The following is an 11,788-nucleotide window of genomic DNA, read 5'->3' on the forward strand; positions in this document are numbered from 1 at the left end:
ATCTTTTTTTTTTTTTTTTTTTGAGACAGGGTCTCACTATGTAGTTGAGAGTAATGTGGAACTCACTATGTAGCCCAGGTAGGTTTCGAACTCGCCGCGATCCTCCTGCCTCAGCCTCCCGAGTGCTGGGATTACAGGCGTGTGCCACCACACCCCGCCATAATACCCTCAGTCTTACAATTGTCAGTTTTTCCTGACAGTCCTCCCTGAATCTTACTGCTTCCCTCTACATCATTTATGCCAGATATTGGCCAGAATAATTAAAACACTTTTTCTCTGGTATTTCTGCAAATGACTTACAAATATACTGTTTTATTAAAAATAATTATAGATGAGGTAATGTCCACATAAACCCCATTTCTTGGAAAACTTGGTATAATGCCACATTGCTAAAAGGGTAACTGGAAAATACAGTGATTGATTGAATTTAAAAAATTATTACAGTAAAAGACACATTGCCTTCAAAATATTCCCTTCACTTCAAACACACTTATTTCATTATTCACGCCACTTTCTGAAGCAGTTCTGAAAGACCTCTTTCTTGTCTTTACAAGGCCTGATAAAAAATATGGTGAATGCTGCTGCCAAATGCCACCCAAAAGAAAGGCGGGCTCCTCAAAACACAGCCACGTGTCCTCACACACCCTATTTACCGGGTTGGGCACTGCGACACTTCTGTCTCTTCCCCAGAGACAAATGACTGTGTAAAATGAAAATGTTTTAAATCAGTTCAACACATCAAGGCAGCCATGACAGCACAACTAAGGACAGTTATGAAAGGATTTCCAGAACCGTTTCAGAAAGTCGAAATAATGGCCAGATAAGTGTATTTGAAACCAGGGGGAGTATTTTGAGTAGGATTAAAGGCAATGTATAATGTATCTATAGTATAATAATTATTTTTACTGAAACACATACATTTTTCAATCACATTTCTTATTTTCCTGTTTAGTTTCACACTTGTTAGTTCTTTTTGCACTCAGCAATGTCTGAGGAGTTCTCTCCATCAGGAAGGGTGCTCTGTTCCGAAGCACAAGTACATCTTGCCCCCTTCCCCTTAGTTCCCAGGGCCTATGAGAGGAAATCCAAGCTCCTCACAGGTCTGTCAGTTGGTGTCCTGGGAATTCTCCCTGTTTAGTGCTACCAGGAAGTGAGTTCCTCCGCTTGGCCTTCAGCACATTCTCCTTCGAGACCTTTCCTCACCCTCGGAGCTCCTGCCCCTCCAAGATGGCTTCCTGACTTCCCCTTCATCACACTGCCCTTACTCCTGGCAGACAGAACGGCCCGCGCCGTGCTCACACCCGCGGCACCTGGATGTGGGTGTGGGCACCTCTCTGATGGTCAGGGTCAGGCACGCCTGGATTCTACCCTTAACTGCGTGGATAAAAGCAGTTCTTCCCACCCTCCTGAGACTATGGTTCTAGGACTTTATGCTCCAGCCACTAATGCGTGCATTCACCACCTAACCCTGAATGTGTTCCAACACCAGGAACCGAGGTAAAGCAGCAGGATGAATGCCTTTTGTGCTTTTGCTCTCTCCTCTGATTTTATTTCCATGGGGCCTTTCAAGCCAAATGAACAACCCTGGGGATTTAGAAAATATACTTGGGAAAGAAATGACAGAAGGGATGAAACTGCTAGAAGCGGAACACAATAGAGAAGCTGACCCCTAGGAGACTCCAGAGCAGGATTCTGTGTCCCCAACTCCAACCTGTGTCCCTTGAAGTCGGAACACCTTACAACAGCCTGCCCAAGCCTGCTGTAGTTCCCTGGGGCGCTTGCTCAAACCCAGACTGCTAGGTTGGTCTCCAGGGCTTCTCAGGTGGAGCCTGAGACTGACCTTTCCAACAGGTCCCCAGTTGTTCTGGGAACCACACTTGAGTAAGACACACAGCTCTAAATCCCAGAGGGCTTTTATTAACTTGGAAGGTAGGACAGGAGTTAAGCCAAGTTGCGCCTTTTCTCCTTTAGCTTAGAAGCCTGTGGCATTCTGGCTGGTTCGAGGCAGGCCGATGCCTGATCTAGTTCATGGAGTGCTAGGAGCCTGCTGGGGTCCTGCAACTCCCTCAAGAGATGAGGAAAGTGAGGCTCAGAAGGGAAAAGTTGATCAGCCCAAGGTAACTGAATTAGTAGATGGTGGAGTGTACTATTTAAGTATCATCATCATCATTATTATTAATTATTCTTGCTTGCAATACGGGAGACTGAACCTAGGGCCTTTGCACTGAGCTCTGTCCCAGTTATTTTAAAAATGCTGTCTCACTAAATTGCTAAAATGCCCAGACTAGGCTTGAAATTCTATCCTCCTGCCACAGACGCCTAGACTACTTGGATTAAAAGACTTCCCAGGGCCAGGGATTTGGCTCAGTGATTCTGCTGCTGCCTCACAAATGCGAGGAACCAAATTTGATTCCCGGGACCAAAAAAAAAAAACTTTCCAATTTTCTCTCCTGAAGTGGCTATGCATTCCAATCACCAAAGGGAACTCCACTGAAAAAGAAGGCCTGCAGGACTAGATTGCTTAGGGGCAGGACCTGCTTGGATTTTAGGTCTTAGTTTGAATCCTGGTGCAGTCAGGTCTGCAAAGTGCTGCCTCAGGGTGGGCCCTTTGGGTGGAAGCCTGAGGAAGATGAGCTCTGCAAGATGGGTGAGCAGGGAGTGGGACCTGGACAACAGGAGATAAAGGGGGAAGAAAGGAGCCAGTGTGGAGACACAGACCCTTGCATTTCGATTTTACAGTCCCCTGCAGGAACATTCCACGTTTCTTCATTTTGCTTAGGGCTGTGCATGGGCATGGCCACCAGACATTTGGGACAAAAGGCAGTTTCAGGATTTTCCACTCCACACTGAAGCTACTGTTTTTAGGAACAGTTCAGCTATGGTGGGGTTGAGCCATTCTGTTTTGGTTTTGGCTGACCCGGGAAACAGCCTTCATGAAGTGTTTCTGTGGGAAAATGTAATCCTCCTACCAAGAAAGACTTAGTGTGTGGACAGCAGTCTCTTCCTAATTTGCCAAAATCTAATCCCCGATCCTTAAGAAGGTATGATCCTGTTATGCCAACCAAAAAACAAAACAAACTTTGAGACAAAAGCAATCCTTTGAGGGAGCAGTTAAATTGGAAATATGTGATAAGTAAAACAGAAAGGATAAATTATGGAATAATTTTCTTGATATCATACATTCTCAAATAACTTCTTCCTAAAATACACTGCAAGTAAGATAGTGATAACTTCCTCCTTAAGGTCAGAGGGTCTTTCCTGTGACAACAGCAGAGGCTGGCAAGACTGTATTAGGTAAATTCTTATTTTCCAGTTACTTTGAGGTGGCATTCCTCATTTCCAAGTGCTTCTTCAATTCTGTTCTGATTCAGTTTAAATTATGTGTCACTGCTAATGGGACACTATGTGAGGAGATAGAAAGACCTAATATCCTGCTTTGATCACTGCACAGTGTATACATGTACTGAATTAAACTCTGTGTTCTACAAATTAGAGCACATATTATATGTCAGTTGAAAAATAAGGAACATATTGACTCTAACAGAGTAATTTAGGTTCAGCCTTTTATCTTTGTTACCTGAGGACTATATATAACAATCTCCTCACTTAACCCCTCTGATAGCACTGAGTCACTTTCCCTGCATATCTCACAGTACTTACAATCATTCAGTTTTGAATTTCGATATTGAAATTTGAAAAATAAGGTCAGCTTGCTCGCTTTCACTGGTTTGTCAAAAAAGTCAAATCTATAATACCTCACTCTTGCTATTCAAGCAATAAGTACAGCACCCACTGGTAGGAGGGCAGAAAGCTAAGGAGAAAGATAAGCAGAGCAGGGTCAGGGCGCTGAGAGCCCACATGATGCTTCCCGAGGGGTTGCTACAGCCAAGTGAGAGCTTAGGGCAGCTTTCCTGAAAGTGATGCCTGAGAAAAGAACTGGAGCTGGCAAGGGACGCTAGCCACAGGGACATCTGGAAAGCAGCATTCCAGGCTAGCACAGGGCCTGAGGCCCAGCGTGCTGCATTCCAGTGTCCACGGCAAATGTGAGCAGCACCGGCTGTGCTGGCACACTCTCAAAGTGCTCACCACAGCACTCAGGTAGGGATCTTCTGAGTTCGGGGGGCAACACGCCATCCATGGCTCTCTGACACACCGTCATCAGGGCAGCCTGTGCCCTTGGAGTCAGGTCCAAATGGAGATATGTTGTAGGTATCAGTACCCACTGGATTTCAAAGACTTGACGTGAGAAGAAAGAGGATTCAAAATATCTTATTGATGCAATAATTATGCTGTCAAAGTATACTTTTAAATTTATTTCACACATTTATTTGTACTAACATAGCTGCTAGGATGCTTCAAATTATGCATAAAATACAGGGTACCAATTCAGGTCTCCACTGGACTCTTGATGTATTGTACACATTTTGCCACACTGACCAACACAAAGCTCCTCATTAAACGTGGATTGATTAATATTCTAGCCCAGGAGCCGATGGCATTAATACCCCACGGATAGTTTCCTGCGGTGAAGAATATCCTTTCCCCACCCATACATGTCTACCCCTCTCACACTTTCTGCCTGCCACTGTAGATGAACTCCTACCTATCCCATTCCCTGGCACTGAGAGCCTTGGTCCCCTCCACAGGGTGGACCTGTGGGCACATGGACATCCTGCCACATGTCCAAGCACCATCCTCTTGACTCCCCTCGTGTGACCAACCTGCTCTTGCTCCTCCTGAGGCCCTAAACTGGACTCTCTCTTCCCTTCTTTCCATTCCACAAAGCCACCTTTATGAAAGACACCTCCATGTGACTTCCCAGTTCTCAGAAGGTAAATCCAAAGTCCTTACCTGGCCCACAGCTGGCCAGGACCTTGCCCTAGGCCATTTCCTTCCATCTCCCTCAGGGCTCCCACTCGCTGATCTTCCCGGCTGCTTCCTGCTGGCACCTCCCTCACAATTAGGCTTCCTTGGGCCTCTCTGAGAAAACAGCAGTTTTTCCAAAGTCCAGTTTCCTTTTCAGCTTTCAGCAGCCCCTGAGACAAAGCCCGTCTGGCCTCACTGTGACTGTGACAGAGAGAAGGGGCTCCACGGTTCTGCCTAACGTGTTCTGTGACACATAACACATGCTTGGCTCTTTCACACGTACACTGACAACCGAAACAGAACCAGAATGAGTAATAGTATACCTGAGCTGAAAACATGAGCTGCACGGACTGGAGGTCACTATATACGGACCACACACTCAACATCTGCCTTTGCACAGGATTCCTCAGATGTCTGGCAGCACCTTAGGGATGGGGAAGGTACTGACGGATCCTTGGGGTGGGAGCTCATACAGCGGCCCAGAAGTCTTGCCTCTGTGACAGGTTCCACTTTTGCCTAAAGACTTTCACTGATGATAAGGGCTGGGGAAGACAAACTGAGTAACTCCAACAGCTTCACTTTGCAGAGAAAGGAGCATGGGGGTGGAAAACACTCCCAAAAACAAAATAAAGAAACAAACAAACGAATGAGATCCAACAGCACTAGTAGATGGCAGACCCAGGAACCAGGACCTCCGAATGAGACTCTGGAGTCTCAGTACTCTGATCTGCCATGTTTTACTGCTTGTTTCTTCCAGAGAAGCACAATTACTGTAACTCCAAGAGAAGTGCAGGGTGGTAAAGATGTACAAAATAGAGGTGGGTGAGGAAGAACTGCAGCTTCCTGGTAGATGCTTTGCAAGAAATAAAAATACAACACCAGACAAAGCTTGTTGAAAAAAATAGCTCAAAAAGTGACTCATCTATTTCTGTAACACACGCCCATCTGTTATTTATCCCCACATACATGTTTAACAGGAGTAATAGAAATGGTTTTTATACACCAGTATTTGTGACCTTAACATGTTGCTACCTTATCTTCATATTTCTAAGTTTAATGGCTTCTAGGGCCCCCAGATTGATAGAGTTTATATAAATAGCCTCCATTCTCCTAGATAAATGACTTGAATTCTCCACCAGAAGCTTTTAATTTTCTGTACCCAAACAAGAAAACATAATTTTCGGGGGGGTACCAGGGATTGAACTCAGGACCTTGCGTTTGTGAGGCAGGCAGTGGCACCACTGAGCTAAATCTCTGGCTCAACATGCTTTTTTTTTGGAAAGATGATCAAATGTCTAGCTTCTAAAGATCATCTGACTACGCCACACAGAAATATATTTGAGTTAGAGAAAATGACACAGTTACAACTAATCTCCCACTTCTATGCTACGATAATGCTGAAATTCTCACACACTGCTTCTTAGAACCAATAATTTTTTTCTAAATTAATTTATATTTTAAACTACAAAGATCGCATTAAAGAACATATATGTAGTTTTAGGACAGTAAGAGCCCTGAGAGCTGTGTGAGGTGAAAATTCATTATTTTCATTTCCCTCTGCATTTTACTTGGCCCTTAGGCAAGCACAGCTCTGGGCACAGAAAGACCCCAAGCAGAACTCTTTGTGGTTTGCTTGTTTGTATTTGCAATATTGGAAATTTAACCTAAGGTCTTTGTTTGTACTGAGATATATCCTCAGCCTTTTTTATTTTTTACTTTGAGACAGGGTCTTGCTAAGTTGCCCATGTGGGATTTGAATTTGCAATCTTCCTGACCCATCTTTCCAAAGTGCTAGGACTGCAGTCCTTGCTACCAACCTCAGCTTCCAAATAGTACTCTTAACAATACAGATCTCTGGTAAATACTGTGCAGCTATCCCTTGGCATCTTTAGGGGAATGGTTCCAGGATCACTTTGAAATATCAAAATTCTTGGATGGTCAAGTTCCTTCTATAAAATGACCATATACATGATTTTTACATAATCTAGACATATCCTCTCATACAATTGAAAAAAAATTTTAATTTTTTAAATTGAGTTTATTGGTACATTCTAGGTATACAGTACAGTTAGATTCATCATTGGGATCTTGTACCTTTACATGACAGGTCTTGGTTCTCATTTTTTCCCCTTGTCCCTGCCCTCCCTTCACCCCTCCTCCCCTCCCCATCTACAAACACTTTATTTCCATGTTTTCATTTTCTTATATTTTTTTCTTTTCCCTTATTCCCTTTCCCCTACCCTTCCCACTTCCCCTACACCTTTAGCCCTTTTCTTCCTATTTCATGTTGTTAATTATCCCATTAAGATCTTACGTACTATTATAGTTTTTCACACCAGAGAAACTATTCGGTATTTACACATGTGTGACTTATTTCACTTAGGAGTATATCCTCAATATGTATCCATTTTAGAAAAAAAACTTTAGGTTACCTAAATACCTAACGGTACACAAAAGGTTGTGATGCTGCATTGTTTAGGAAATAATAATAAGGAAAAGTAAAGCCGATGAGCGCATGCATGTGTATATAGTACAAGATTCCATTTAAAATGTATTTTCAAACTAAGGTTGGTTGAATCTGGAGAACCCACACATATGGAGGGCAGATTGTATTTGGTAAATTGAAGAGGCCAGCTTAGCGCCTGTGGCAATACTACCAGGGCCTCACAATTCTAAGTCCGATTTTAAAGTTTTCATCTTGAAGGATTAGTAGATCACATTTATTGCTGTGAGGGTGGTGATACCGCCAGTTTAATTCACCTAAATGCCTTCATGAAAAAGGAAGACAAATGGAAGTCCTAAGTCACCCATCACTTCCTCAGTGGTGACTTCAGGTGAACGACAGTCCATAAACACGTGGGTGTCTGCCAACTGCCTTAGACGTGCGAGGTGGTGGAAATACACTGGTAAATGAACTCATATGTATGAGATGTGACTGAAAAATAGGGTGAATGTTTAAGCTTAAAACATTCTTACGGTAAAAGGCACATTGCCATTCGGTGCCTTCAAAACATTTGCCCTGGCTTTGAATATTATCCTACTGTTTTCACCACTTTCTGAAGTAGTTCTGAAAGCTTTTTCATGAGTGTCTTTAGTTGCATTGTTGTGACTGCCCTGATGTCCTGAACTGATTCAAAACATTTTCATTGTGACATATGACTTTAGGGGAAGAGCCAGAAGTTCCACTAGGTCAGATCTGCGAATAAAGTGACCAAAGACACTGTAATGCTTTTACAAGCCTGCTTTTACGCTGGATGACACTCAGCAGAAGCATTCACTGTAGTTTTGATTACACCTTGTGAAGACCCTCATGACAGAGGACTTCCAGAGCTGTCTCAGAAAGTGAGAAGAGGGCCGGGGATTTAGCTCAATGGTTCTGCCTCCTGCCAAGTTCGATCCCTGGTACCAAAAAAAGAAAAGAAAGTGAGAAGAATGATGGGATAAGTGAGTTTGAAGCAAGGGAAAACATTCTGAAAGGGATTAATGTAAATGTGTCTTTTACTGTAGTTTTTAAATTTAAACATACAGTGTGTGTGTGTGTGTGCATGTGTTTTGGTACTGGGGATCAAACTCAGATCCTTGAGCTGGCAAGGCACGCGGTGGAACCACTGAACTAAATCCCTGGCCTTACACTGTGTTTTTTGATCAGTTTTTTTTTTTTTTTTTGGTACCCGGGATTGATCGAACTTGGGACCTTGCACTTGCAAGGCAGGTGGTGGAACCACTGAGCTACATCCCCGGCACTTTTAATCAGTCTTTATACTCAGCTTGCCCTTTGCTGCAATTATGAGGCCTGTTCCTAATACTTATCTCTGTTACTGCAGAAAACCTGGTTCATCTCAGGATTTCCTTGCTCATGTGTAAAATGGGGATAATTTAGCACCTGGGAGAACTTTACAACATGCAGCCACTAAATGCTAGTGAGTCTCCCTCTGATTTGAAAGACTTCCACATACTCAATCTTACATGGGGTTTCTGTAAATACCGTATTAATGTTCACTGTCACTGACAGAAAAGACGCACTTAGACTACTGCAAGATAGGTAACGCATTCTCAGCTTCACTACACACCAGGGCCTGCCAAAGCCAGAGCCTGGGTCTAAGACCATGAATCATCCTTGGTATGTGACACAATGTTGTTTGAGGATACGTACTTAACTATGACTATGCTGAACATGTCTGTTCAGCAACATGGAACTTATTTTAGCTTAAAGAGAAATCTGTTTAATTTTGCAGGGATATTTTGTAAAGATTCAAAGATCCAAAGAAGATGAGAAAAAAAAATGCTTTAAAAAATTATTTCTTAATGTTGGACCTGAGGCAGTCAGGAAAACAGAAGAGGGATTTTTGGTTTCACTTCATAATTAAGTGATATAAATTCCATTAGTGAAAAAAAGTACTCTATTGTTTTAGTATCAAGTGTGACATTACATTGTTTTTTAGCCACCTTGCTTGCTATCACTTTCGAAAGGCATTTACTGTTCTACTAACAAAACCGCCAAGGGGCCGGGGATTTAGCTCAGTGGTCCTGCTGCCTGCTGCCTACCTCGTAAGCATAAGGACCCGAGTTTGATCCCCGGTACCCCCCCCCGCAAAAAGCAACAATAAAACAACAACAAAAACCCACACAAACTGCCAGAAGATCCTCCATATAATTTTGAGCAAGTTGTGTTCTTACTTTGAGTTCTGGCCAGATGGCACGGTCTTCCCAGGGAAGCCCTCTTAAGAATACGCTCCGGTGGAGACTAACTGGGGCTAAATCATACATTATAGTTTAAAATCTACCACAACCTGGTAGGAGCCTATGACTTTGCCTAAGTTACCTATCGTTTGGGTTTTTCTCCTTACCTCCAAAATGAAGAAATGCCTATCTTGAAGGCATGTTAATTAGGTCTGGACCTAAGAATTGTAAAGCTCCTAGTATATAAAAAGTGCAGAATAAACAGTAGCTATAATCATCTCAGAATGGAATTTTACTATAATTTCACATTTAAGTAGAAAATTCCTAAAAATGAGACTCAAATTTATTCTTTGGTCTCCAGCTATGAGCAAAATTTTGCTCAGAGAAAATCAACTACTGATAGAGTCAATATAAAACTAGTAAAAGACTAGTATAATAGACACCACTTCAAGGAATAACCTACTCTAAGAAATCTGTTACTGCTAAGTGTGGGCCCTTGGAGCTTATGTCCTAATGATTTTTTTCAGAAAGAAATGCATGAAAACTCTCAAGCAGGTCCAAGACAGCATCACAACCGTACACAACTATTTATAAGCATCTAAGGAAAACTGAGTCAGGGTCTTGAGAGAAAATGCCCAGACATGGCCATGGCTGGTTTACTCTGGGACAGCCCCCATGTGACATTTGAAAGCAGGAGGTCATATTTGATGCCACCTGTTCAGCTAAGAGCTCTATCCCATTCACCAGACACTACACTAACCAAGCAATGTTCTCATATAATTTTGGCTTCCAGGGTATTCTTTTCCACAGATAAGGTATTGTCTTTTAATTAACTTCTCACAAGTGGCAGGCCTAGTATAAGTAACAGAGAAAACAATGACTCTGCCATATTTTTGTCCTCCGACTACCAAGTATTTTACCAAACATTTGAATAGATTTCAAAAAATGATGTATCATTTCCCCCCAACAGATACAGCATCTCTAAAATAACCTTGAAACTTTGACCTCAAAGCACGGGGGTGGGGGTGGGGGTGGGGCAGGGACCCAGTTCCTCTTCCTGTGCTGTTTCTTCTCTGGCAGTCCAGAATAAGATTCAGCGTGTTTTCTAATTTGTCCTAGCACGAGGTCTGGAAGCCAAGCCTTCTGAAGCCCCTGGCCTGAGATGAGAAACCACAGCGGGTGTGTCTGTGGGAGCCCCATACGGACCCCAGGTGGCCCTTATCAGCACATCTTCAGGCACTTATTTAAGTAACTCAAGACGCAGGATGTTATCTCCCATTTCACTTTTCTCTTTTCACAATCCAGCCTGTGCATTTTCATTCTCTGAGAAGCCTGCCCTGCACGAAGAATGTTTTTGCTGAGGCTCACTTTACTAGAATACCAGTTCAGCCAACCCTTCTGCAGGGAGGAAGGTCGGCCTGTGGGGTGGGGGCCGTGACTGGTCACGATTGCTTCTTTAAATATAAGAACGAGGAGGGGTCTCACGATGGACTCTCACGCACCCTGCAGCGCTGGCTCCCACACTCCCGCACCTAATGCTCTGCTCCACGCGTGCTGCTCCACAGCTCCTCAACCTGCCGCGCCCCACCGCGCTCAAGGGCAAAGGGAAGGTCACTCGCAGGGTGGGCACAAGGCTAGGGCACTGGGCTCAACCTCTGAGCATCCCTCTGCGGTGCTCAGGAGGGAATACCGTATGGGGCAGAGGGAAGGAGGGGAGATAAAACCCCCAATCCAGCTCAGGGAACCTGTGTCCAGTCTGCTTGATCTTTAGGGCTGATCTGCTCTGCCCTCGCCCGGGATTAACAGGAATGTGGAAACCCCACCTTCTGGGAACTCTGGCGCCCCCTGGAGCGCCCACAGCGCGAGGCCCGGGGCCGCGGCCGAGTCGTCTGTCCTTGCCCCCCACTTTTAAACGTTCTCCTGGAGAATACATGCCGAAGGGCCCGGGTTTGGGTTCCTTCCGCTTTGCAGTCAGCCTCCACGAAGGCGTGAAAGGGAAGCCCGGAGCCCGCGCCCCGGCTGCCGCTGACGTCCCGGAGTCCCTGCTTCCTGGTCTTTCCCGTCCAGGGGAGGCTGGCGGGGAGGGCCTAGTGACCCGTCTCAGTTTTCAGTTTTATCACCCGCCGGAAGCCGACTGGAGATAGGAGCGGGGAGAAAACCCCTTTTTCCCCTTTTACTCTCCCAGCGGAAATGGGAGGTGCTACAGCGCCGCTGAGGCGAGACCCTCGCGAGCCCCCAGCGC

General features: G+C 44.4%; 1 protein-coding gene across 3 annotated transcripts in view; it reads right to left on the reverse strand.

The window, feature by feature from the left end:
• Pfkp (phosphofructokinase, platelet) overlaps window positions 1-11,788 on the reverse strand; it is a 65,583-nt gene that overhangs the window by 53,179 nt on the left and 616 nt on the right. The gene's annotated exons all lie outside the window — the stretch shown is intronic.

Source organism: Fukomys damarensis, unplaced genomic scaffold, assembly GCF_012274545.1.
Source record: "Fukomys damarensis isolate Sample0158 unplaced genomic scaffold, DMR_v1.0_HiC HiC_scaffold_10, whole genome shotgun sequence".
In the NCBI taxonomy this organism is placed as follows: domain Eukaryota; kingdom Metazoa; phylum Chordata; class Mammalia; order Rodentia; family Bathyergidae; genus Fukomys; species Fukomys damarensis.